The sequence below is a fragment of the Podarcis tiliguerta genome (genome assembly GCF_965153285.1).
Source record: "Podarcis tiliguerta genome assembly, chromosome: 14".
Taxonomy (NCBI): domain Eukaryota; kingdom Metazoa; phylum Chordata; class Lepidosauria; order Squamata; family Lacertidae; genus Podarcis; species Podarcis tiliguerta.
Window position 1 is genome coordinate 49,539,440 of NC_139547.1, and position 21,221 is coordinate 49,560,660.

The following is a 21,221-nucleotide window of genomic DNA, read 5'->3' on the forward strand; positions in this document are numbered from 1 at the left end:
TGCTATTTAATAAGAATAAACAGGAATAATTCAGATGTTCTACGCTGCACGCACCCCCACCCCCACCCCCAAACAAATCCGGCTGTTCCTTGATCTTGATCTCTTACGCACCTGGTGAGATGGTTGGCTTTGATCACCACAAATGCTTCTTCCTTGCCCTTTTGTCCACGCCAGGATTTTATTACTGTCTCTCTCCTCCCCCCATCCTCCTCTTCCTTAAAAAAAATAAAAATAAAAATCTCCCTTTACTATCGCTGGACTCGAGGCAGCTCCTTTGTATGCCGGCTGAATTGGCCAGCTGCTTTGCCGAGAGAGCGAGAGAGGCGCTGAGATCGTGCTACGGATACAGAGCGCCGAGAATTAACGGGGGCGGGGGGGGGCCGCGGAGAGCGATTTCTATTTTCTAGCTGGAGCTTTGAGGGGGCTGCAAAGCCAGAAAGGTGAACCTGGAAAACCAACGCTTTCCCCCTCGACCTAAACGAGGGAGGGGGGCATGTTTCAGAGGAGGTGGGGGCGAAAAAATATATATTGGGGGGGGGGAGCCGGATCCAGTTTCCCCCCAGCTTCGCAGTGTCTTCTGATGAGCGTTTACACGGAAGTAAGTTCTACTGAATTCAACGGGGCTTACTTAGTGGCGGCACCAGTAAATAATAATAATAATAATAATAATAATAATAATAATAATAATAATAATGGGCAAAAGAAGGGGGAAAGTATATTTCTAGCTAGGCGAACTGTGCCTCATGTGTTAAGATCCCTGAAAGAAAATAACAGGATTTGTCTATGACAGGAGTTCAGCAATGGGGGGGGGGGGAGTGGAGGAGCGAGCTCTTTGCTGTGGGGGCGCTTGGCCCCCCCGCCCGTTCTCCGGCGCCGCCTATGGGCTCCGTGAAGATAAAGGGAACGGAGCATTTAGTATTGCGGCTGGACGGCTCCAGCTTTAGGCGTCTCTCCTCAGAAGGAAAGCCCCGCCGAGACGGCTGGTCCCCTCGAGGCTTCCTCGCGAAGCAACGTGCTCAGGATCGAGGCTATCCCGGGACGAGCGCCTCCGCTGAAGCGGAGGAGGGAGCGGCGCCGATGGGAGGGTTTCAGACTCCGTAGATCCGAAGACGCGGCGATGGGCGCGGCGTAGAAACCGACCCGACCGTCGGTTAAATCGGCATCGGCTCTCGACCTCCGGCGCCCGCTTCTTGCTTTCATTCCCTCTTAGATTTGGGCGCGGGGTGGGGGGTCCAGACACCCGTCTTTCCCTCCTGCTGGCCGGTCGCCTATGCCCGCGAGGGGGCGGCCAGGCGGCGCTGGAGAACCAGCCGCGGAGGATCGACGGGCGCGGAGAGGAGAGCGCTTAAGGCGCGGCGGCGGCGGCGGCTGTCCAGGAGAACAGAGGAACGGTCGCTCGACCCACCTGGGCTGGCTGCCTTCGCACAGGGAGAGACAGGTAAGGGAGCAGGAGTCCCTGCGGCCAGCGGCTACCCACTCTCCCCGTCTCTCCTGCCCAGTCCGGCCACCGACTTAGAAACTTTGTGACAGATCTAAAGAGGAAAGTGGGGGCGGCGGCGGCTTCGGAACTATATAGCCAGGCTCCTATACAGCCCCCCTCACCTCCTGCTCTGATTTTGGACCCCAATTCCCAAGCCCAACCCCAGAGCAAGCGAATCCAATGGTCAGCCATGGCGCCAGTTCTAGAACCAGCATGGTCTCCTGCTCAGAGGGTCCGACTGCGAGACCTGAGTTCGAATCCCGGCCCAGCCAGGTAGCTCACTGGGTGACCATGTTGGGGGGGGGCAGTCGCTGCTTGTCAGCCTAGCCTACCTCACAGGGTTCTTGTGATGATATAATGGGGGGGGGGGGTCCAGGGACGCCACCTTGAGCCCCTTGAAGGGGAAAGTAATCGAAGCGTTACGTATTTTTTTAAAAAATGCATAAAAGAATGTAAGAATCGTGCCTGAAATAATTTTAACTGCAAGAAGCTTCTACTCTGAAGCAGCTTAGCCTTCCGGACGTTTTGATCCCCCAATTCTCATCCGTTCTAGCCAGCCTGGCAATTGAGCCAGGATGGCGCAGTGGTTAGAGGGCCAGATTAGGACCCGGGAAACCTGGGTTCGAATCCTCTCCCATTCAGCCATCAAGTTCACTGGGTGTGATCCTGGGCCGGTCAGTGCCTCTCAGCCTAACCCACCTCACAAGGTTGTTGTGGGGATTAAATGAGAGTGGGCAGTGGCGTAGCATGGGTTGTCAGCACCCGGGGCAAGGCAAGTAATTTGCGCCCCCTAACCCGTGGATTTGCGCCCCTCAACCCGTGGATTTGCGCCCCCTAACCCGTGGATTTGTGCCCCCCTAACCCTAACCCCCAGATGTTGCGCCCGGTGCGGCCGGCTCCCCCCCTGCACCCCCCACGCTACGCCACTGAGAGTGGGGAGTGGGGGGAGAGAACCATGTGTGCCGTCTTGAGCTCCTGGGGGGGGGGAGGGGGGGGTGTAAATGTGATAGAGAGATAGAAGTCCAAAACATTTGGAGGGGGAGGGGGTATAAGGTCAGAGATGGCTGCTGGTCCAAAAGGACATTAGATGAATAAATGCTGGACAATTTTTTTATTTTTATTTATTTATTTTGCCTTCTTGTCATTTATTTAACTTTCCTCTCCTTGGCCAGAACCTTGGGAGATGTAGGAAGCGGAAAGAGGATTTATTGCATTGTTTACTCCAAAGCAAGTGCTGCTGTATTGAAGGGAGCTTACTCCCAAGTAAATGTTAGAAAGGAGGAATGCACCATGATGCAAGCTGGGCTTTAGCCCAATCCCTTGTCCCTTAGAGCTGAATCTTGGAGTTGGCGTTTACGAAGGTTAGAAATTCAGAGACTCAGTCCAGGCTCTGGGGTGCAAGGAGGTTCCTGTGACTATGGTCAATGGACACCAACATGGATTTCATTAAGAGAGGATTGGACAAATTCACAGAGGAGAAGGCTAAACGGCTACCAGCCATGATGGCTCTGCCTTGCTGGTACTGTCAGAGGCAGAGATGCTTCTGAAGACCAGCTGCTAGAAGCCATGGAGCGAGAGAGTGCTCTTGTGCTTGGGTCTTTCTTGCGGATTTTCCCCAGGCATCTGGTTGGCCATTGTGAGAACAGAATGCTGGACTAAATGGGCCATTGGCCTGATCCTAAAATCACCTCTTATGTTCTTCTGGCCTTCAGTCCACACTGGAGCGATCCCTGCATCTGGCGATAGGAGCAGAAAGGGCCACCACTCTATCGTACAGCATCTGCCTTGCATGCAGAAGGTCTCAGGTTCAATATCTAGGGAGGGACATTTTCCTGGAACTTTTTCCTGGAGAGCTGCTGCCAGTCAGTGTAGACAGTTCTGGGCTAGATGGGCCAATGGGTCTGACTCAGAACAAGACGGATTCCTATTTGCCTATGAGACAGCACACATAGCCATGTTTGTCCTAGGATTTAAATGCAGCAGGCACAGCCAATGTGGAACCTTCCATATTTTTGGGGACTACAGCTCCCTTAACTTCAGATCACTGACCATGTTGGCTGGCATCTTTCTGGACACCGCACTGGCCATCCCTGAAATATGTGATAGCTCAGTCCACACAAGGTTGGGTCGTTGGTTTGAGCTTCACATTGAGCAAAGATTCCTGCATTTCAGGGGGTTGGTGTAGATGGCCCTTGTGGTCCCTTCCAACTCTACGATTCTATGCACAGGGGTCTAAAGCTGGCGATGGAGAATTTGTGGACCTCCAGATGTTGTTGAACTACTTGAACTCCCCATCAGACCCAGCCATCATGGCCAAGGTCAAGGTTGATGGGAGATGTGGTCCGGCATCATCTTGAGGGCCACAATGTCCTTATCCCTGATCTAAGTCAATCTCCTCCAGTTGGAAGCAAGGAATGCCAGGTGAGAATGTCCCCAATAGTGGCTGTTCAGGTAGAGCCAAAGTTTAAATCCCCACTAGCTCTCCAGGTAGGGCTAGGAATGTTCCCTGCTCGAAATCCTGGACACCCGCTGCCAGTCAGTGTAGACATTACTGTGATGGACCAATGGTCTGATTCAGTAGAAGGCTGCTTCCTCTATTCCTGTGTCCCCATATGCTAATAACAGCCAGCATGGATCATGGAGGCCTTCTCTGATAAAGGTGAGCACCCATCCCAAAGGCTTCACCAAAAAGGAGATACACACAGTTGCTTTCTTAAGAAGAGATGGGGATCATGACCTTTTTTTAAAAAAAGGGTGTTGGATATGTTCTGATGACCATTCCCGCCTGCCTCCCAGCCTATGGCACAGCTGGAGCTGGATAACTCAGAGTTGCAGATAATGGAGATTTTTTCGGAGTTGAGTATCTGCTCTGGGTCCATAACGATCTCGCATCGACGTCACTCCAACACTGAGACCTTTGAGACAGGCAGGGTTTGGGGTCAAGCTCCTAAAATAGCGACGAAGACACATCAAAGATAAAGGAAAGGGCGGCCAAGTTGAATTTTTCAGTAAGGCTTTAAAAAAATAAAAAAAGAATTTCTTGATCTATCTTCCCTGAAGTTATACTCTGCTCAGCTTAGATTTTTTTGAAGTTAGTCCTCTTTGGAAGTGAGGAGTGGATGTGTTACTATAAACCCAGGGGGTGGAAAGAGATGTACACATGTGTTGGGTGTGTGTGTGTAGGGGCCTTCACAGGTTGCATTCAATGAGGGTGCAAAGTGTGTGTGTGTGTGTGCGCTACACAAACCAACAAACGTTTGCTCTTTCACTGCAACTGTAAAACCTCCAGGTCACGGGGAGGCGGAGGCAAATAGGTTGTTGTTGTTGTTTAGTCTTTTAGTCGTGTCCGACTCTTCGTGACCCCATGGACCAGAGCACGCCAGGCAAATAGGTACCGGGGCATAAACCGAGATGTGCCAGAGGGACGCTGGAAGGAGGAGCATATGGGGAAAGGTGTTTTTTTTTTGGGGGGGGGGAGAATGACACTTCCTCTCACCTTGGCTAAAGGAGAGGTGGAGTATGAGTAGACTGGCGGTGGGCAAGGCGCTCTTCACAAGCTCAGGAGCAAGGGAGCCAGCCTTGACTGGGGGCCCGGGGGAGGTGAGTCCCGGCGTCCGGGCGTAGTTGGCTCAAAGGAAACGATCTCTTTGTCGGTTGGAGTGGGGTCGGGAGGTGGCAAGGAGGCCAGAAAACCTTGCCTTAAAGAGGGATGTGTGTGTGTTCTGTTCGTTTTTAGTTGGGTCCCCTGTTTGGCCTCTCCAAATGGGCCAAGAGGCGATCTTTGTCTTTAAAACATCGGGGGGGGGGGCTCCCCTGCTCTTCTGCCCCCCTTCCTCGCCAAACAGACCTCCCTCCCCCGCTCGCCCCCGTTCTTTGCTCTTAAATGTGAAATGTCATTAGCCCGCTAAATCGAAGAACGCAGCGTGAAGCTGCCCACGGCATTGATCTGGGCTCGCAGCGGACTGCATCTTCATTAAACTCCAGGGGGCGCGGAGGATAGAAAGGCGCGCGGGGGGGGGGGAATCTTCCTCCCCCCCCCCCCCAGCACACACTCCAGCCCCTGGGCTGCAAGCTGGTGGTCGGGAGGGGTCGGAGCCTGGAAGGGAGAGGCGCGTATTAGTCTTGTTGTAAAAGAGCTACGAGCGCAGGACGGCTCCTCTCTAGCAGGGTTGGCGCGTTTACACGACTCGGGGTTGATTCGAATCCATCGGTCCTGAGCAGCCGGCCAGTCAGGTCGCTTTGGACTTCGTGGGTCGCACCTACGCCATTCATTTAAAGGAGCCTGGCTTCCCCTAAAAGAACTCTGGGAACTGTAGTTCACCTCTAAGAGGACTACAGTTCCCAGAACAAACTACAGTTCACAGGATTCTTGGGGGGTGGGGAGGCATGTGGTTTAAATGTATAGTCTCTGATGTCTCCAATGTGTTTGCACACACTCACTGGGGCCTGGGGCTTCTCCCCCCTAAGTCCTGGTTGCACAGCTGGAACTGGAAATTGGAGAAAAGTATTGCCCCAGACGCGGTGGTGCCCCAGACGTGGGTGGCGCTGGTGGCGCTGGGACGTGGGTAGCGCTGTGGGTTAAACCACAGAGCCTAAGACTTGCCGATCAGAAGGTCAGTGGTTCGAATCCCGGCGATGGGGTGAGCTCCCGCTGCTCGGTCCCAGCTCCTGCCAACCTAGCAGTTCGAAAGCATGTCAAAGTGCAAGTAGATAAATAGGTACCACTCCAGCGGGAAGGTAAACGGTGTTTCCGTGCGCTGCTCTGGTTCGCCAGAAGCGGCTTAGTCATGCTGGCCACATGACCCGGAAGCTGTACGCCGGCTCCCTCGACCAATAATGGTCAGGGGTCCCTTTACCTTTACTATTGCCCCAGAAGACTGTGTCATTGAATCTACCAAACCCCTTAACCTGGATTTTGTAGCTCCCCCTTAACATTCCTGAGAGCTATCTTACCCTCTTCACTGTCAGAATGGTTTATGGTTAGCCAGTAAAAACATATGGACCCCCTTTTCTCTCAGGTCCCCCCCCCCCCCGCTTTCAATGCCTGCTTGTTTGTTTAAATAAAGCAAGAAATCTTAAAGGAACAGCATGACGAGGGTGCTGGGCTGCAAAAGGGAAAACGGCAGCGAGGAACTCTATTACCAGTCATCAAAATAAATATTCAAGGCTGTGATGTTTTCTGCATGGAATAATTAAGCCCTTTCCGAAGATTATAGGTGGGACTGATGTGTGTGTGTGTGTGAATGCGCAAAGGTTTAATAAGGTCAGCAGACCAGGCAGAGTAAGTTAACACTTCTGCAATATTCTTATGCAGGCAGCATAATATTGATCGCATATCCCAACCTTTTCTCCAAGGAGCTTAAGGTGGAGTAGATGGTTTTCCTTCTCCTCATTTAATCCCACAAGAACCCTGTGAGGTAGGTTAGGCTGAGAGGCCCAAGGCTACCCAGTGAGCTTGGTGGTGGTGGTAGGAATTTGAACCCTGGTCTCCCAGGTCCCAGTCCGACACTCTAACCACTACACCACACTGTCTCTCTTAGTGAAACACAGGCCCCGTCTACACCTCAGCTTAATGTGGATGGTGGACCCCTTTTGCCTCCTTTAATTCCCCTTTGTCCAGCCAGCATTCTCCTCCAACAACTGCTGCCCCACACTGTTTCCTCACTTAAATCTGGAGATTCCCTACGCTTTGAAAATCCGAATGGGAGAGCTGGACTGATCGCTTTGGAAACCTCAGGAGTTAGGCAGTGTGGAACAGCAGTAACTGGCGAATGCTGCATAGGATCACGGAACTGTAGGGCCGGAAGGGACCCTGAGGGTCATTTAGTCCAACCCACTGCAAGGCAGGAATCTTGCCCTCCGCCATCCCTGGGTGGGTTCGAACCACTAACCTTCTGCTCAGTAGCCAGAGACACTGAGACATTGCGCCACAGACATGAATGAGGGGGAATTAAAAGAGGCACAAGGGATTCACAATCCACATTAAACTGAGGGCCCTTCGTGAAACATAGTGGAAAGTTCATATTCTAGAATTTCAAATCACCTGGTCTTGCTTTTGAAATGAAATGGATGCTTCCAGATCCTAGAACTCCCTCCCTGGAGAAGCCAGACTGGCTCCCTCCTTGTTGTCCTTACAGGTGAAGACTTTCTTGTTTCAACAGGAATTTGGGAACTGGCTGCTTTTAATGAAAAGGCTGGTGGCATGCTGTTTCTATGGCAATTTTATGCAGTCATACCTCTTGTTACATTCGGTTCAGGTTACGTCTTTTCAGGTTGCGTCCCGCAGTGACCCAGAAGTACCGAAAAGGGTTACTTCCGGGTTTCGCCGCTTGCGCATGCGCAGACGCTCAAAATGACATCACGTGCATGCGCAGAAGTGGTAAATTGTGACCTGCTCATGCAGAACGCAACCCACGTATATATGCAGTATATGTACAGTGGTACCTTGGAAGTCAAACGGAATCCGTTCTGGAAGTCCATTCGACTTCCAAAATGTTCGAAAACCAAAGCGTGGCTTCTGTTTGGCTGCAGGCAGGGCCGTAGCTAGGGGGTGGTGAGGTGGGCCCCCACCAGGGGTGCAGGCGAGTGGGGAGGGGGTGCAAAATTGGCTTTCAAATATGTCCATAAATAAAAATATTGATTATTCCCTCATAAGAAAAGGTTTTAAATAGAGGGTGAATTGAATGAGTAGAGGGGGCGGGGTTGGAGGAGGGGTGGAAAGAATAACCAATTTGTCCATGGGTAGGGGGCACAATCTTGATGGTTTTGCCAGAGGTACAAGATCACCTAGCTACAGAAGCCACAGAAACCCCCCTCAGACATTCAGCTTCCAAAAATAGTTTGCAAACCGGAACAGTCACTTCTGGGTTTGCGACATTGGCCAACCAAAACATTCGGGAACTAAGCTGTTTAAATTCTATCAATGTTTAATATAAAAAAATGATCCCCCCTATTTTTAGTGGTTCTTATTTTTATCTGCAAACCTGCTTGAGTCCTGTCAGGGGGGAAAGGCAGGGTTATATATAAATACAGTTTTCCTATTACTACAGCTATTATTATTAAGAATTCGCCACCAGTTTTTATTTAAAAGAAGTTCTGGGTTTTGTTCAAAGCAGTTTTTTGCCATTGGTGGGTGTCTTCAAGCCCCTTCTGCATCTCAGCGCAGCCCCCATTTTGCAATTCCCTGGCACGAAGCTGTCCATGTTTGACCACGTCCGAGAACAGCCTTTGAGCCGCAGTCACCTTATAATGCGGAGGGTTAGCCTTTGCCAATATTTCACATGTTCCCTGCCACTGTGTAGCAATATCTATCAAAAACTACCTGAGAGATGTCTTGAGAACAGAACCCCATCAATTTTGTATTGATGTTCCTCCGTCCACCAGTAAAAAAAATGGGTAGATTTGGGATTTGCACATCAGACTTTGAACGTTGAAATCTGGTGATTTTGAAATCTGGTGAATTTTAATTGAACCCACAAGCTGAGTGACTGAATTTGAGAGGAACAAGGGGGAAGGCTCAGTTTTGAACTTCTGCAAAATTTCAATTCAGCTTGGCCACCAAAAGAGCTCTAAGAGTTGCTATCAGGAACAGATTCTTGATTATAGGGTGCTATTTTCATTTCTACTTGATATTTTAATGGTGTAATCCTGTGCATGGGTTTACTCTGGAGTAAGCACAGCTGTGTTCAGTGGGGTTTACTCAGTAGAAAGTGTGCATAGGATTGTGCCCTAAAACAAAAAGGGCTCCGAGGATGCCATATTAATTCTTGGCTTCAGGTTTCCCTCTCCCCCCCAATTTTTTAAAAGGCCAACTGCATTTAGTCCCCAGTAATCTAGTTAGAAAGGCAATTGTCCAGGTTTTTGGTCCCAAGTTCCGCATATTCCTATTTATATATAACTCATCCATTTTCAAAAAACAAAACAGAACGCCAAAGCACAAGAAGTGCAAAATATAACTTGGTTTTAGCAAGCCACTGGGGAAAGGATGGTTTGCTAATGCTCCTCTTTTCCATTCCATATATTTATTAAATGTATACAGCCACTCATCAGTAAATATTCCCTGGGCAGCTGACAAATGAAACAGTGTTTTAAAATAATTTAAATAAAACACAAACATGCACACACTAAAAGTCAGGAGGGAAAGTTTGCTGCAAGAGGCAGCATTAGAAGAAGCAGAAAACAGCCCAGATTTGAAATACATTTCCAGCTGCTCAGTGTGTTGGGTGCTGATGGCCTTAATTTAGCAATACAGTGGTACCTCGGGTTACAGACGCTTCAGGTTACAGACTCTGCTAACCCAGAAATAGTACCTCGGGTTAAGAACTTTGTTTCAGGATGAGAACAGAAATCGCGTGGTGGTAGTGTGGCGGCAGCAGGAGGTCCCATTAGCTAAAGTGGTACCTCAGGTTAAGAACAGTTTCAGGCTAAGAACGGACCTCCAGAACAAATTAAGTTCTTAACCCGAGGTACCATTGTCATTCACCCTTTGTATGCAGAGGATACCAACTTTGATCCCTTCCATCTCCAGTCTGCATCTTTATTGTTAAAAGGACTGAGCATATAACAGCTGCAAAAGACCTGGGAGCACCTTTAATAACAGGCTTACAATGTAGGAGGTGATGTTGTTTACATCACCTGCTTTAAAAGCCCAGAAAATCCTGTGTCCAGACCTGGCTCTGACTCACGACCGCCAACATGGGACCCATGTTCACATTCCCCCCTTTGGATTTTTACTGAATGCTGCTAGCAATTCTCATTACTAATCCCAAAATGGCAATTCACAGAGAGGTATACCTTAGCATTACTAGCAAATGGAAAGCAGTGATTTTTAAACACTTGATCTTAGCCGAAAGGCTAAGAAGTGATTGAAAACCAGCGATTTTGCATTCTGGAAAGCCATAGAAACAGACTGGAAAGCGAACAGGGTGCCCCTACTCTATACAGTGGTACGTCGGATTACAGACACTTTAGGTTACAGACTCCGCTAACCCAGAAATAGTACCTCGGGTTAAGAACTTTGCTTCAGGATGAGAACAGAAATTACACAGTGGCGGCGTGGTGGCAGCGGGAGGCCCCATTAGCTAAAGTGGTGCTTCAGGTTAAGAACAGTTTCAGGCTAAGAATGGACCTCCAGAACGAATTAAGTTCTTAACTCGAGGTACCACTGTAGAACATGGGTAGGCAAACTAAGGCCCAGGGACCGGATCCGGCCCAATCACTTTTTAAATCTGGTCCGTGGGCGGTCCGGGAATCAGCGTGTTTTTACATGAGTAGAATATGTCCTTTTATTTAAAATGCATCTCTGGGTTATTTGTGGGGCATAGGAATTTGTTCATCCCCACCCCCAAAAATATAGTCCAGCCCCCCCATAAGGCCTGAGGGACAGTGGACCAGCCCCCTGCTGAAAAAGTTTGCTGACCACTGCTATAGAGATCTCTCTATACACACAGCTGCCCTTCATCTATTGTTCTCCATCCTAGAATGACATGGCATGCAGCCAGGTGGGAAAAGGCCCACCCACTTGTCTCTATGACAACCTTCTTGGGAATGTAAATTTGTTGTTGTTTAGTTGTGTCCAACCGACTCTTTGTGACCCCCTGGACCAGAGCACGCCAGGCACTCCTGTCTTCCACTGCCTCCCACAGTTTGGTCAAACTCATGCTGGTAGCTTCGAGAACACTATCCAACCATCTCGTCCTCCGTCGTCCCCTTCTCCTTGTGCCCTCCATCTTTCCCAACATCAGGGTCTTTTCCAGGGAGTCTTCTCTTCTCATGAGGTGGCCAAAGTACTGGAGCCTCAGCTTCAGGATCTGTCCTTCCAGTGAGCGCTCAGGGCTGATTTCCTTCAGAATGGAGAGGTTTGATCTTCTTGCAGTCCATGGGAGTCTCAAGAGTCTCCTCCAGCACCATAATTCAAAAGCATCCATTCTTCGGCAATCAGCCTTCTTTATGGTCCAGCTCTCACTTCCATACATAAATGGTGGAACAGCCAATACCATTCCCTTAACAATGGAATCGGTTTGGCTGCTTTATCACATTTCTTCTGCTAAATTCTAGCAGGCCTGGAGGGGACCCAGGATATCATCCAGACTGACCCGCCAAAAAACTCACAATTTTAAAAATACATTTTAGTGCACATTTCACCATTAGATGCATTTTTGCCCAAGTAGTATACAATTGCAAGCCATTTCCCCAAATATAATGCATTTATGTGTGTGTGCGCACATTTCCCACTAACACTCGTACATTTTGGCATGCAATTTTTGGCAGGGGAGCTCAGAGCATCACAGAATTTGGGGAAGAGCAATTTTTTGAAGTGCTGCTGCATTTCAGGTTATGCATCAGTTTGAGAAGTGTGCATTAGGGATTCACCTTCAAATATGAACCAAGAGGATTTCTTCCCCATCCTTCATAGGATGGGGTTAATTAAAGGACAGACGGCAACTTTTCACTCCTGAGGTCTGCTATTTCCAGAAGCTATGGCAAGTCACTTCTCCCTCCCCAGTCTAAGGAAGGCCACATTTACACTTACTCTTGTAGTACTATGATTCCACTATAAACAGTCATTGCTTCTCCCAAATAATTCTGATATTTTCCAAACCCTCCCTTCAGATGTCGAGGAGATAAAGAACTACATACTGTAACTTTTAGAAGACACCTGAAGGCAGCCCCATAATGGGAAGTTGTTAATGTTTTATATTTTTCTATGTTTTATATATGCTGTAAGGGATACGGGTGGCACTGTGGGTTAAACCACAGAGCCTAGGACTTGCCGATCAGAAGGTTGGCGGTTCGAATCCCCGCAGCAGGGGGAGCTCCCGTTGCTCGGTCCCTGCTCCTGCCAACCTAGCAGTTTGAAAGCACATCAAAGTGCAAGTAGATAAATAGGTACCACTCTGGTGGGAAGGTAAACGGCGTTTCTGTGCGCTGCTCTGGTTCGCAAGAAGCGGCTTGGTCATGCTGGCCACATGACCCGGAAGCTGTACACTGGCTCCCTCGGCCAGTAAAGCGAGATGAGCGCTGCAACCCCAGAGTCGGCCACGACTGGACCTAATGGTCAGGGGTCCCTTTACCTTTATATATGCTGTAAGCTGCCCAGAGTGGTTGGGGAAACCCAGCCAGATGGGCAGGGTATAATAATAATAATAATAATAATAGGTCTGAGAGTTGTTAGGGGACCCCTATTCCCCTCACGGGACGCGGGTGGCGCTGTGGGTAAAAGCCTCAGCACCTAGGGCTTGCCAATCGAAAGGTCGGCGGTTCGAATCCCCGCGGCGGGTGTGCTCCCGTTGTTTGGTCCCAGCGCCTGCCAACCTAGCAGTTCGAAAGCACTTCCGGGTGCAAGTAGATAAATAGGGACCGCTTACTAGCGGGAAGGTAAACGGCGTTTCCGTGTGCGGCTCTGGCTCGCCAGAGCAGCGATGTCACGCTGGCCACGTGACCCGGAAGTGTCTCCGGACAGCGCTGGCCCCCGGCCTCTTGAGTGAGATGGGCGCACAACCCTAGAGTCTGTCAAGACTGGCCCGTACGGGCAGGGGTACCTTTACCTTTATTCCCCTCACAGAGCTACAATTCCTAGAGTTCCCAGTGAAGAGGGATTGATTGCTAAACTATTCTGGGAACTGTAGTTCTGGGATGGGTCTAGGGCAGTGTTCCCCAACCTTGGGCCTCCAGCTGTTTTTGGACTACAACTCCCATCATCCTTGACCACTGGTCTTGCTAGCGAGGGATGATGGGAGTTGTAGTCCAAAAACAGCTGGAGGCCCAAGGTTGGGGAACACTGGTCTAGGGCATCTCCTAACAATTCTCTCAGCACTCTTAACAAACTACGGCTCCCAGGCTTCTCTGAGGGAAGCCGTGATGGTTTGAAGTGGTACCACAGTGCTTTATATGTATGGTGTAATCGTGGCCAAAGTCTCTCTTTGAATTGAACTGAACTGAACCTCTCCCTTTGCAACTCAGAGGCATGACTGAATTACGGGTTGGATTTATTTCTCTCTTCTTAATCCCCCCCCCTTACTTTATGCCTTTGAGACTCTTCCAGATTAGACTGTGGATTTGGCTGGTTTCAAGGAGATGGGGGAGGGAGAAGTGCGGAGGAAAAACCTTGAAATACAAGGCAGGGAGCCCTGGAGAGGATGGAGATCAGGCCTCAGATAAGGGTTTGTTCTCCCATGTCTGGTTAGAGAAATCCTGTTTGATCATTAGGAGGAACAAGATCTGAGGCCTCCCCTGAAGGAAAGATTAACTCGGAAAGGTCAGGTTTAGGGAGTTGTTCTCTGTGTGAACACACGGGAGGAGGGGAGTTGTTTGTACAAATTATTTATTTTGGACTCTGGATGGAGCTTTGACGTGAATCACGCTGGTAAGACAACGGAGGCTGTAATCCTAGCCATACTTTTTGCAGGCTGCATCCCCCCGAACATGGGAGGACTTGCTTTGGAGTAAACAGACATAGGATCAGGCTATAATCCTATGCACACCAGTGGTGCAGCGGTAAATTTCAAAGTGCCAGGAGCCCATCAGGACAGTTTCAGGACAGATAAAAGGAAGGGCTCTAGTTAAACTATGGAGGTCGCTCCATCAGGGGGCAGTGATGGCTATAAAGGAGAACTGGGGTGAGAGAGAACAGACCCTCTAAGTGTCCCTATTGTCCAGGGAGACTCCCAGATTCACAGAAGCTGTCCTGGTTTCTGATTTGATCCTGGAATGTCCCACTTTTCCTTAGGACGTCACTATTTTCATTGGAGAAATGTTGGAGGGTATGGGAGAGTGCCCTTGCTTGAATTGATTTTAGAATGAATTGATTTTAGAATGAATTGATTTTAGAATGAATTGATTTTAGAATGTATTTCAATTAATTGATTGTGATTTATGTAAACTGTGTTACTTTTATTGTTGTTAGCCGCTCTGAGCCCGGCTTCAGCTGGGGAGGGCGGGATATAAATAAATTATTATTATTATTATTATTATTATTATTATTATTATTATTATTATATAAAGGGCCCCATTACCTTCAGTAGCTGAGGGCCTCATCAAACCTAAATCCGGCCCTGAGCCTGCCCACCATTTTTAAGGCATCAGGCTACTGTTATAAGTAGAGGGTTCAGAGCCACTGAAAAAGTTGGGGGATCTGCTTGGCTAAACTTACATCCTTCCATCAGTGAGGCCGAGAGGGTTTTTTTGTCACCTGGGAAGCCCAGGACCTCCCTACACACTGCCCAGGCTTCCACCCTGGGGAGGTGACTGTGGTGTTGCTCACACTTTCCCCCCAGCGGCACACTCCATTGTCTCTCAAGACCGATGGAAGCCAGCACCAAGCCAGAGAAGGAAGAAAATAAGAGGCTGGTCCTTTTATCCTTCTCCTTTTTTGTACTAGGCACTAATTGGTAACACTTCCTTGGAAGATTTTTCTTGCATTTCTAATTAAAAGCTAAAGGCTGCATGTCAGCCGCCTGGAAATCTTATGTTAGAGTTCAAAGCCCATTTACAAGCTGAATTTATTTTACAAACCTCTTCACCAACCTGCTGCCTTCCATGCTTTTCGGATGGCATCATGTGCAAGTTGTAATCCAGAACATTTTAAGAGTACCAGGTTTGGGAAGAGTGATCTTTTCAATGATTGTTCGTGTGTGTGTGTGTGTTGGGTGTTATGCTATGTACTGCTACTGTTGGAGGGAAACGGGAGAAATGATGGATGGATGGATGGATGGATGGATATGTATTGGATTGAGACGATGTTGCATTTTTGGACTTCCCTTCGGGGCATAGCTATGGGGGCCAAAGTGATAAGAACATAAGAAAAGCCTGTTGAATCAGGTCAATGGCCCATCTAGTGCAGTGCCCTGTACTCACAGTGGCCAACCAGGAACTTATAGGAAGCTAATAATAATAATAATACCTATAGATACCTATTAGGTCCATAAATTACCATATAGCGTATATCCAGCACACAAAAAAGCTACCATTTGTTGTTGACAAAGGACAGCTGGACATAGAAAGGGCCCCATTACCTTCAGTAGCTTATTTAAGGGACATCATCAATAAGGGACAGCAGCGGGACATGGCGCTGGGATAAGGGACTGTCCCGCCAAATAAGGGACGCTTGATAGCTATGCTCTCCGGGCAGAGGGAAATGCTCACGGTTGTTTTCTTCTTCTTGGTGAGTGAAACAGCAGGGAATTGAGACGTTTCCTGGACATGAATGCCTCCCAGCAAACACACCTGGATTGCCTTTGAATGACAGAGGAAATGGAGGTGTGCTTAAAAGTGTCAGAGGGAGAGAAGGAAGGGAGCCAGAAGGAACTTAATTTGTAAAAGACCAGACTTCAGTCCACCCAGGCTTCATTCAGTTTGTGATGGATCACACTTCAGCAAAGTGCCCAGTTGGAGGCAGATGTCAGTGCGAATGGGAGATGGTGAGTCATCATCAGCACCACGGAAGCAGCAGCTGTAAGCAGTTTGGGCAGATGAGATCATTTTAGCCCATGAAGTTTAGGCAAAAGAGAGAGAGAGGAAGGGACAGAGTAAAATCTGATGGAGCAACCATAGAAAGCTCCATGGACCCCCTAAAAGCTCCAGATGGATTTCCTGAAAAGATAGCAATACATATATATATATATATATATTTTTAAAAGGAGATCCATGATCTCAAGGATGTGCTGTTTCCCCAAGTAATCTTTGTAAGAGTTGGTTTAAACAAGGAGAGGAAATTTTCCTGTAGTTAGAAATTTGATGGTGCAGGAAAATGGAATCAAGGACTTAAATATGAACAGAAGATTCCGACTAACCATTAGGAAGGACCTTCTGATGTCAAGAGCTGTTTGAGAGTGGAACAGAGGCCCTCTGAAGATGGTGGGCTCTCCTTCCTTGGAGGTTTCTAAAGAGAGGTTGGATGGCCATCTGTCATGGCTCATCTAGCTGTGAATCCTTCATTGTAAGGGATTGGACTAGATGACATGTGTCTAGGGACGTGGGTGGAGCTGTGGTCTAAACCACTGAGCCTCTTGGGCTTGCTGATCAGAAGGTTGGCGGTTCAAATCCCTGCAACGGTGATGAGTTCCCATTGCTCTGTCCCTGCTCCTGCCAACTTAGCAATTTGAAAGCACACCAGTGCAAATACATAAATAGGTACCGCTGCAGTGGGAAGGTAATCTGTGTTTCCATACACTCTGATTTCTGTCACAGTGTCCATTGTGGCCCATGACCCAGAAAGCTGTCTGTGGACAAACACTGGCTCCCTCGGCCTGAAGCAAGATGTGTGCCGCAACCACATTGTGATGGCCTGGGAATCTGCGGAATCCCAGCCTGCACAGGAGTCCCCACCTCCAGGGCCGGCTGAGCCGGGGTAGGGGCTTGAACCTGAAGGTCCCTCACCTATGCCGGATCCTCAGGAGCAGACACCAGCTGAATCCGCTCTGGCTCCGGAGGTGATCGAGGACCCATTGCCTGCAGGAGCTCCTCTCCCAGCCCTGTCAGGGGAAGGTGAGGTTGCCTCTGGGTCCAGTAACCCTCCAGCCTCTCCTGAGCTGCAGAGGCTCAGGGCAGAGAGGCGGAGGGAACTAAGTTCTCGCAGGAGGAGTGCTCGCCTTAAGGCCAGGAGAGGCGAGTCACCTGTGGACCAGAGCCTCCCTATGCCTCAAAGGAGATAAAGGCCAGCCCGTCCAATCCCAGGTTGTGGGAGCAACATCGTTGGTTACCTGTTCCTGCCGGCACCCTGTCCTGCTTTCTGCCAGAGTTCCTGACCACGCCCAACTGTCTGCCTTGGACCCCGCTTCAGCCTCGGACCGGACATGGACCACGCCACACGATAACACCCCCCCTCCGGGACCAGCACACCCATAGTCTTTTTTTTTTTAACCTATTATGGTTCAATCCTGCTTCTCAGGCAAACATTATCTTCCCAAAGTGGCTCCCTCCAATCATAAATTCGGTTCTGTATTGGAGGTAATTAGAAATGAGAGGCGGGGCTTCCTGTCAGACTTACAAACTTTGCAAAAAGAAAATGTTCAAGGCCAGCGCAGTGGATGGGAAAGGAAGCAAAGGAAGATCATTTGTATGGTGCCCAAATGGAGTTGATGGGTTGCAGTCAAAACAAGCTTCTATATCTGGGTGGAGCCAGGCAGGTCTCCCCTTTCTGGTGGCTTGGATGGAAGAATTGCTGCTTGCTGGTGCTCTGGTAGCTGAGGCCAGTCTGAGGATGAGCAACAAATTCAGTTTGGGTCATATTTTAATGTGAATTTGCCTAATCTGCACTTCCTGGAAACTGTATACAAACTGAAATGCAGCTGTCCTTAGGAATTCAACACCTCTCCGCCCCCACAAAAAAGGATGTGCAAAAGGAAAGCATACACAGGAGGAATTCATGTATAATATTGTACATACTGGCAAAAAAATGCCTACACAAATGCATTGTATTATGGAAAGGTGCTTGCAAAAGGATGTACCCATTAGGAGAAAAAGTGCTGATGGGTTTTCATGTGGGGCTTGAAAACAAACACAGTTGCAAACTGATGCAGAAACACAGGAAACTGCATTTAAGACGGGGAAAGAGAGAAATTCAGAGAAAGTGCAATTTGTCCACCTGAGGCTAGACTTTCCTTTGCAATCCTAGGGTGGTTGTAGTGGGGTTCTTTCTGGTGTGGGGGTAGGAAGCAAGCAGCCTGCTGGTTGGAGTCAAGATGCCCTACCTGTGCTCAGAGGCTCTTCCTGGGAGTGAAGCAATGAACGTAAGCTGGTACCCTCTTGGCATCAATAAGGATCAGGCAGACTCAGCAAATGGAGAATTAGAAGGTGAAGTTTATTGCCAGGCAATAAGGACCCAGTTTGGAATCTCTTCCAAAAGGAACTGGGACAGAAATCCAGAGGTCTTTATACCTGAACAGATCACAGCAAATCATAGATCATGAGACAACCACGAGGCAGTCACGATATCGCCAGCGAAATTAGCCAATTAGCAAGCTCCTTGCCATGCTTCCAGCTCCTGGTCAAGCACAGAGTTCTAGTTCTGCTTTCCGTTGCTTGCAGTGACGCTCTGTCTAACCTCTCCCCTAGTTATGACAGGACAGGGAGTTTGGAGATTTTGTGGTTTTGCTCTTCCTGTTCTGTGGATTAATTTAGCCTGTATCTGAGGGGATTTTGTACCAGAATCTCTGATTCACGTCTCCCCCTTGTCCAGGGTACATGGATGTTTGTAGGGGAAAGGTCGGCTCCTAATTTTGCTGTTTCAAGCAGTATGCAGTTAGCTAAGGCACAGCTTCCCTTTGATTCAAAATGGATTATAAAATACTGTAAGCCCTGATTATGTGTGAGCATATATGAATATATTGATTATATGGATAGCATAGGGGTAGCCCTTCTTCCTTGCCTCAGGAGGAAGACGGGAGGCCGTGCATGCTTCCAGTTGCTGTTGTTTCTCTGATGTCCTTTCTCCCTTACTTGTGCAGTAAACTAGGAAATGATTTTTACTCAATGTATACGTATTGAAATTAATGGGCCTACCTTAGCCTTGTTAATTAATTTCAGTGTGGTTTTTTTGTGGCTTCCTTTTTTGCTCCGTTCTTTTAAACTACCTTCTCCTTCTTCACTTCTGGCCCTTTAATTTGTTACTTCCTGTTCACTGCACGGCCAAAGCATTCCTACATCAGCCCTTAATTAGTTCATGTTTCCTGCCATAGCAGGAGTGACTGGGTTGTATGCAACTGAGCCCTACTCAGAGTAGTCCTATTGAAATTAATGGGCCTAACTTAGTCATGCTCACTACTTTCAGTGGGTCTGCTTTGAGCAAAACTTAGTTGGGTACCACACAATACGTTCACTGATCCACCTGCTGAAAGATACACTGCACCTGAACATAGGGAGGTGTCTTACATTGGGTCAGACTGGACCAGTCTTATCTACTCTCCAGGGGCTTGGGCAGAGATCCCAGCACCTGACGATTTTGTCTGGAGATGCTGGAGCCTTCTGTGTACGAAACTTGGGGCATTCTGCATATGAAACATGAGCTTTAGATGTTGTCTAGGTAGGACCCAAATTAAGAGGTTGTCTTTAACGTTTAAGAGTGCCTGTATTTATTTATTTTAATTAAGAAGACAATGTGTGCAGCTTGCAAGCTTCAGCTCAGAGGGAGCTGGCTGCAAATTACTGCATAGACTCTCAGGGCCGGGTGGGTGCACTGGTTTGCCCTTCTCTGCTGCTCCTCCCTTCTCCCAATTAACTTCCATCTCCAGTGTTCTGCGGTGGGAGGGAGCGCAGAGGAAGAATCACCAGGGCTTGCCCCCATGACATCACCAGGGACTGCCCCTAGGTTTCAGGTTTGGGCCCTGAAATCTCAGGGTCTGGGATACTCCTGACCGGACAACCCTAAACACAAAACAATGTTTTATTTTATCAAGACTACAGTGATCTGCAAATAGCAAGGCAGTTGGCAAAGGTACCACTGCAAAGACAGCTGAAGAGCCAGCAGCTTCTGGTCACACCCAACCACACGCAATGGGGAAGCGGGCACCTGGGCTCATTAGCATCTGACCTGGTTGAAGGCCCTTAATTCCTGACCCCAAGCAGTAATCCCCTGGGCTTTGAGAGTGAACCCATATCTGTTTCCTAAGGCTTAATTCCTACCTGCCACAACCCACGTGGGTCAATTGCCTCGTGGCAAGGCTTGGTATCATCTTGGTGGATTTCCAACTATGTGAATGCAGGTGCTTAAACAGATATGATGAGTACTGAGAGCTGCCTTTGGACTGAGTCAAACCCTTAGTCATCTAGCTCAGGAGCAGGGCGAGAACTCGTGGTCCTCCAAATGTTGCTGGAATACAGTTCCCATGATCCCTGACTGGGGTTGATGGGCATTGGAGTCAAATGACAACCAAATGTTCCCCATCCCTGATGTAGCACCTTATTGTCTACCCTAGTGCTCTTCAACCTTGGGTCCCCAAATGTTGTTGGACTACAATTCCCATCATCCCTGGCCATTGGACTAGGCTGGCTGGAGATGATGGGAGTTGTAGTCCAACATCTGGGGACCCGAGGTTGAAGAAGACGGGTGTAAACCTGAGACGGGAACCTGTGGCCCTTCAGAAGTTGCTTGAACCTCCGCTCCCATCTGCCCCAGTCAACACAGTCAGTAGTCAGGGATGATGGGAGTTGTAGTCCATCAACAGCTGTTGCACTCTTGTGTCCACCTTGTGGACTTTCTATAGACATCTGGTTGGCCACTGATAATAGAGTGATTATCTCTTTGGTCTAATCAAGCAAGGGAGTAGGGGATTTTTCTTTCTATCTCTGCGTGAGATAACCCATGAATTCAATTGCACATTGTTTGATATTGATGTTTGTTCAAATCAGAGTGGCACCATTAATTTAATTCTGCTGCATTTTTTTTACATAACAAAAAAAACAAAAAACGGCGTGCCTTTTATTTTTATTGCTTGGTGTGCTTCGTGGTGATTTCAGTTTTGATTTTTCTTGCGGCTTAGTCAAACTCATAATGCACAGCTGTGATGTTCAAAAAAACCATGGGCCGCTGCTCCTTTGATATTATCTCAGTTATGTATTATGAATGTTTTTAATGCTGGCAGGCTGTGCTGTGCGAAGCAAATCCAATAATAATTAGAAGGGGGGAAAGAGCCCAATCCATCATGGTGTCGCTTAAGAGACGTTTGCTTCCTCTGTGGTTGCATTTAGAAGGTGGATGTTCCTCAGCCACCCCCAACAGCCCCCCCCCATCACAGCAAGGTTAGAT

The 21,221-nt window shown here is 48.6% G+C and overlaps 1 protein-coding gene across 2 annotated transcripts in view; it reads left to right on the forward strand.

The window, feature by feature from the left end:
* Nucleotides 1-21,221, forward strand: part of ELFN1 (extracellular leucine rich repeat and fibronectin type III domain containing 1) — a 252,391-nt gene that overhangs the window by 17,599 nt on the left and 213,571 nt on the right. Inside the window, exon 1 of one of the 2 annotated variants that reach the window (XM_083413487.1) lies at nt 923-1,438. The exons of the other annotated variant lie outside the window; for it this stretch is intronic. The gene's annotated coding sequence lies outside the window, so the exon portion shown is untranslated. Of the gene's footprint in view, nt 1-922; nt 1,439-21,221 lie in introns of those variants that run through there. 2 annotated transcript variants of the gene reach the window in all.